The 6,000-nt window shown below is 41.8% G+C and overlaps 1 protein-coding gene across 4 annotated transcripts in view; it reads left to right on the top strand.

The window, feature by feature from the left end:
• Window positions 1-2,300: 2,300 nt before the first annotated feature.
• The window catches only part of dlgap1b (discs, large (Drosophila) homolog-associated protein 1b), a 118,722-nt gene continuing 115,022 nt past the window's right edge, over window positions 2,301-6,000 (top strand). For 3 of the 4 annotated variants that reach the window (XM_034707054.1, XM_034707056.1, XM_034707057.1), the window contains exon 1: window positions 2,301-2,694. The gene's annotated coding sequence lies outside the window, so the exon portion shown is untranslated. Of the gene's footprint in view, window positions 2,695-4,154; window positions 4,202-6,000 lie in introns of all 4 variants that reach the window. The other variant, XM_034707055.1, reaches the window with a different exon arrangement.

Genomic DNA, 6,000 nt, shown 5'->3' with positions numbered 1-6,000 from the left:
TGCTCCCCATAGACAGTTCAGTCATCATGCTGGGATCAGTCAGGATTAAACCATTATATCGATGAATGGGAGTCAAAGGGGAGCAAGAACATTGTTATTTTTAATGTAGTCAAAATTGGTTGTTTGCTTTGTGACATGAATTGTACAAATCTATTTCTGCCCCACTTCATTCATAATGCCCCATTGGCAACAATCAATTGTATTTGCAAACAATGCAACTGTGGCTACTCACTACAGCCCTGGTTATTTTTTCTCTCCTCTCCTTTTCTCCCTGGGTTCTGTGTTGTGCCACAGGGGAATATTGATTTCACCAACACTTTCAAGCAATCCTTTTATTGACTGACCGCCACCAATAAATTGTTGATTGCTGGCAGATAAAAGCGCTTCAGGCAATAGTAAATCCCTTAATGGTGTCTCAATGAAGACATTTCTACTGTTACATCCGAATCAGAACCATGTACTATCATTGAGACTTGCAAGATTATTTTAAAAACATGATCATCCAAAGGCCAACACACTCCAGTAGCAGCTGCTGCCAGTGCTGCAAGGATTATGCCATTGAAGTATGCAAAGCAATGTTATGAGATCTGGGGTGGTTGGCAGGCAGGCACAGAGCAGAGGCTGGGCTGGTTTGCTGGTTCTTGCTTTTCCCCCAGCAGAGATGCCTCCAGTCTTTCATCAGCATCACTGCATGGGAGAGACAGAGTGACGTTAGAAGTCTGTGTGATAAAACTGTGCGCACTGCGATGTACAAATGTCTTTTTGTGGGGTGAGTGTCTGACTGAGTACCAAAAAATGAGCTCATTCTACGTAACCAAAAATTGCCCCTACATAAAGGCAACTGGAAATTAAAAAAAGTCATGACATTCTAATTATAATTCTGATAATTATATGTAGATAATTTAGTATTTTATCCTTCTAGACCTATGCTTTGGAATTATAGTTCCTAAAACTGGCATGCAAATTAAAGGAACACTGAATGGAAATTAGCTCATTAAGCTCTTCTTTCCACTCTAATACAAAAACTCAGAATATTTTTGGCCTGTGAAAAGAAAGCATGAGGTAAAAAATAGTTGAGAATAAATGAGGTTAAGTTAGTAAAAAGGCTTTTTCCAGGGCAACCCTTTGGATTTTGCTCAGTTACCATTGAGATGAGGCCCAGTCAAAATCAGAAATATGCCACTAAAGGCTAGCCTAATTGGGTGAGTATACAATGTGAAATAAAGTTGTACCTATACATTTTTTAAATATTTTTGTGTTACTGGCATGGGTATAAATCATAGACTGTATAAAATATGGACGTAGTATCCTTGACGCCACCCACCTGTTTCTAAACGCTGTTTTGAGGCCAGTCAACTGCGGCAGCCATATTGCTGCTGTCGAGCAATTGTGACGTAAAGAGGTGGGCTTTGAGCCTCCTAGCCAACAGCTACAGTCAATCAAGTCAGCTGTGCCTCTCATTAGAAGACTCGTGATCTAAATTTTAAACTGCCGTGTTAGAAAAAAAATCACCCCCATACAGTGTGTACCAATCGAGAAATGAGCTATCTAGACCAGGGGTTCCCCAAAACGTAGGTGCCAAAGACTTGTGACCCCTAATATCCCTAAAAGTGGTTAAATGTTGCTTCATACTTCATTTACTTCAACTTCAAAATTAGTTTACCTACATAATTAACTGTTAGCTGACCCTAACCCTAACTTTAGGAGTCATCTGGCAACAAAGAAAGGCAGAAAACAAATGAAATGCACTTATTTGCAGGGTTTTATTTAAAATTTAACTACAGTTTTTGTCTATATTTTTACAATAATGGGTAAAATAAGCTAATTTAGATTACTTAAAAAAAATAGGAAAATCTGGAAGACATCTCACCACCCTCCATTGGTGTCTCGTGACCCCTAAGGGGGTCCCTACCAACACTTTGGGAACCCCTGATCTAGACTGCACTCGTCTTTTGTACCAGGCTGTAAACATGTTTATTTCTGCTGTAAATATTGGCTTTTTTGAATTGGTGTGTATGTGGTTTCCAGTACTTCCGGAGCCAGCCTCAAGCGGATCCTCGATGAACTGCAGTTTTTAGTACTTCTGCATTGGACTCATTTTTAGACTGGAGGTTGCCACTTTGCATAAATACCAAACATAGGCAAAATTTTTACAGTGTATGTCCCATGGCAAAATAGAATAGCCCCTAGGCATTATCCTCAACCTCTAGCTACACCAGTTAATTATTGATTGGCTACACCTGGGGTCTGAATAACCGGTCCAATATTGGTCCTTTTTTTGTGAAAATGTATTCCCAAAAGCGAGTCAACAACAATAACCGCCTGCTTTAAATTATTAGGACTATAACTCATGGTAAATTTAGTTGGAATTGTTGAAATATTTGTCATAAATGTGTGAAATCTCTAACTCTGGTGACAGGACCGTTTGGAGAATCCAGACAGCAGACTCCATGTCGGTGTTTCCCTCCCTCCATCCATGTGAAGCGCTGTTTCATACGTTCAGTGATGCCTCTGCAGCCCTCAGACGGAGCGATACAGGAAGATACTACAGTGTGTGGGACCCTACCATCCAAGTGACGTCCTGTATGATCACCTCGATTTGTTTTATTCACCAGGCAAAGAGGCAATTTCAACTCAAATCAGAGGATTACTTTGGAGGCGATTCTCGGACTGACAGTTTACTGTGTTGACAAGGTAAGTGTGCAAAATGCGCAAATTGTTGTCCCGTTTCATTCATTCTGCTGTGAGAATTTTATTGTACTTGTCATGCATTAAAACAGATGCATCTTTATGATCAAAACATGTTTGGTGAGACACTTTTCTCTTACATGTGCAGCCCTGAACGGCACATAGCTTGGTTGTGCAAAATGGCATTCATTGTGCACATGTCCCTAACTTTCTTTTAAACCAGTACGCTTAAAGAAATTTGCCTAATCGTTTCTGTTAAGTTTTCTGATTGCATTTTCCTCCGTGGCACGTTGACAGCTGTACCTGCTACTTGCATTGAGTAAATGATCCAGTCACCCTGTATGTGCGCTTTGACAGAACAACCGGGTTTGCATTGCGTGTTTGGCATTTCATTCAGAGGATCAGATGCTCAATTTTGCTTCCATATAAAAGCTTGTTTTGTAACACTGATAGCACAGAAAATTCTGAACAGCCTGCTGCCACTTGTGGGGCCAGGACGCAGTTACAGCCGGCAGCAGAGCATGTGCCACGGTATCACTCTCCATGTCCAAGGTTTTTTGAGGTGTTAATCTGACCACATCTGCCTTCTGAAGCCTGGCAGGCTGTGGACACTGCACTGATGAGTATACTGGTACACAATACTCCTCTATATGTTCCTCTATATGCCAATCTGCCCAACAGTATGTGTCTGTTCTTCAGGCTCTTTGGTTCACCCTTGGAAATGTGCCTGGTGTTGCATGTGGTCTGCACAGGCAGACAGCAGTGTGTGATTCAGGTCATTAAAACACAGTCACAAGTAGTATGGTCGCCATAAATGAACAGCATTACATCTGTAAACGACCCTCTAGACTAACTCCAGCTGGGTTATGAACGGATCACTTGTCTAATGTCGATGCACAACTAGTTGGTCTGCTAGAACAACACAGCATTAATGGCTCCTGGTGTAGATGGAAATGATGTGCTATTATAATGGCCTCTGTAATTATTGTTGTGTGTGTTCCAAAGGGCACTGAGCCAGTTGGGAACATAATGCAATTGTTATTCTGACTCCAGTTGAGGTACATGCAAGGAAGATGGGAAAGGATTACAGCTGAGAGGTCAAGCAAGTGTGAAGAAGACAACCTAACAAAATGAATTAAGCACTTAAATGATAGAGGAATGGGATTATTGACTGAAAGCTGCAGGGCACACAGATCCTCCAGATTTGAGGTAGAGTGCTACATGATAAGAGGCATGTTTAATGACTGGCTCTTGATCTTTTTTTCTCGCCTGCTCCAAGTGAACAGCATTGCAAGGCAGACATTTTTGCATCGTCTTATCTCAAAGAAGCAGCTACCAGTCCTGTAATCTGTTGATCATCCTTCCCTTGCTGTGTTACTTCCCTAAAACATTACTCGTTCATTATTTTCTCGTTGAAGACAAGGCCCCAACCATATCTCCTTCTTCCCTTCCCATCCCCCCTTTAGAGACCCTCTGCATCTTGCTGGTATGACTGACTGCAGTGGCTTCATATGTGAGTTGGAATAATCATTAGCTGCCTTTTCCTCTTTGCCTGTCGGATAATGATGGACTCTGTGCTGAACTCTCACCCTGTGCTCAGTTTCATTAGATACATTTTCTGTTATCCTTGTGGTAGTTTCCTCCCCTATCAATTTCATATATCTCAGCCACCTCACAGATATCACAATATACAAATCTCCTTTTTATGTCATTAGCAGAGAGCTAATCCTGTCTGTGTTGAGCACAAGTTTAGTTAAAGATACAGTGAGATCTGCTGTGGCACAAAATACCTTTAAGCACCGCCTCAGCTGCTGGCTCTCCACAGGCTGCCTGTGGAATATTAAGAATGCTTTCAAGGCAAGATAAGGGCTGTTGAATATTTTAAAATCTCTGTGTATTTTTCACACTTCTTCCATACCCAGCAAGCCTCGCTTTGCCATGTAATTATTCAGATAATACTTTCTGGATTTAAATGTGTTGTCAACCATAGACACTCCAAATGGATTTGTTTGTGTGTTCTGTCTTTGAAGTCATGGAAGCCTGAAATTAAAATGAAATTATGAAAGGACCATCAGATCTGAGCAGCCTGAGGGGCAGATGAAGGAGGTAAAGACAAGCTGTGGCACAAATATTGCTTTCTAACTCCCCCCAAGGGTTTACAATGAAAATAAGGGATGATGACGGCAGAGAAGATTTTGCTATGCACGGTGATGACATAGCTGTTACTCATAGCTTGTCCCCCTCAGGTTTTATTAGGAAAGGCCAGGAGTTATGATGTCGTAATGATGCTTGTGGATGACAGCAATGATGAGTCAGCTGTAGCAGTATATTCTCAGATGTGCCGTAGCTCCAGGCAGTGTTCTTTGCTTTGTTGAATTTTAATTACACTGCACTGTTTCACCGGGCAGAGCCCTGTCCGGTCCCACTACGTCTTGTGTGCTTTTCAGCGCTTCACTTACAAGAACAGGACACCTTCTGTTTCCGAGGCGTCTCTCTCTCACCGATAACACATGGTAGTTTGACTTGAGGGGACTCTTCAAGCACTCCTCTAATCGTAGCTTGTGCACTTTCATTGTCGCTGAGATTGGTTGTATAGAAGCTGACAGTGGGCCAATTTAATTTCTTCAGCTTCCCCACTGTGTTTTTTTTTTTTTTCTTGTAAAGGAAGGAGAACAAGCTGTGTGCCACCTCAGGGAAGGAAGAGGAGAAAGTTCTGTTTTTGTGCCCCGAACTGTGAGATTATAGAGAGCTGAACTTTTGATGTGAAGCCTGTAGTCAACCACAATTACATGAAGGGTGTGTGTGACACTTCCTCACTGTGCCCTGTGTGATTGTAACGCACACTGAATGGATAAACCCCATGCTTGACTGAATTTGCTAATCCCGATCCTCTGAGATTATCTGCCCTTTTTAGGAGTTTTAAGCTGAGAAAAAAAAAATCACTTTCTGCTCCTCTCTAGGATTTATCCCTAATAGCTTGTCTGTTTTCTTTACATAAAAATGGCCCCATCCCACTTACTTAATTGGGAAATATAATTCATTTGAGATCATACCCTTTACACTGATATTGCTGCAACTGAAGCATTAGAGAGTATGTTACACACACTGATGATGTCACTTTGCTGTACATACAGTATCCTCTGAGGGGGTTTCTGTGTGTGCAGCAGCTTGTAGGTCACAGCTTTTGAAAGCCTGATAAAGAGTGTTGTTTACCATTAAAGCATCGCTTCATGCCTCCTCATGCCTGCAGGACGTACAAGAGTCTGTGCCTCGGGCTTCCTCTTTGTGTTGATGGTGCTTGTGTTTCTACGC

This window comes from Notolabrus celidotus, chromosome 17 (genome assembly GCF_009762535.1).
Source record: "Notolabrus celidotus isolate fNotCel1 chromosome 17, fNotCel1.pri, whole genome shotgun sequence".
Lineage (NCBI taxonomy): Eukaryota > Metazoa > Chordata > Actinopteri > Labriformes > Labridae > Notolabrus > Notolabrus celidotus.
The sequence above is the reverse complement of the archived record's forward strand: the minus strand, read 5'-3'. Positions and strand labels throughout refer to the sequence as shown.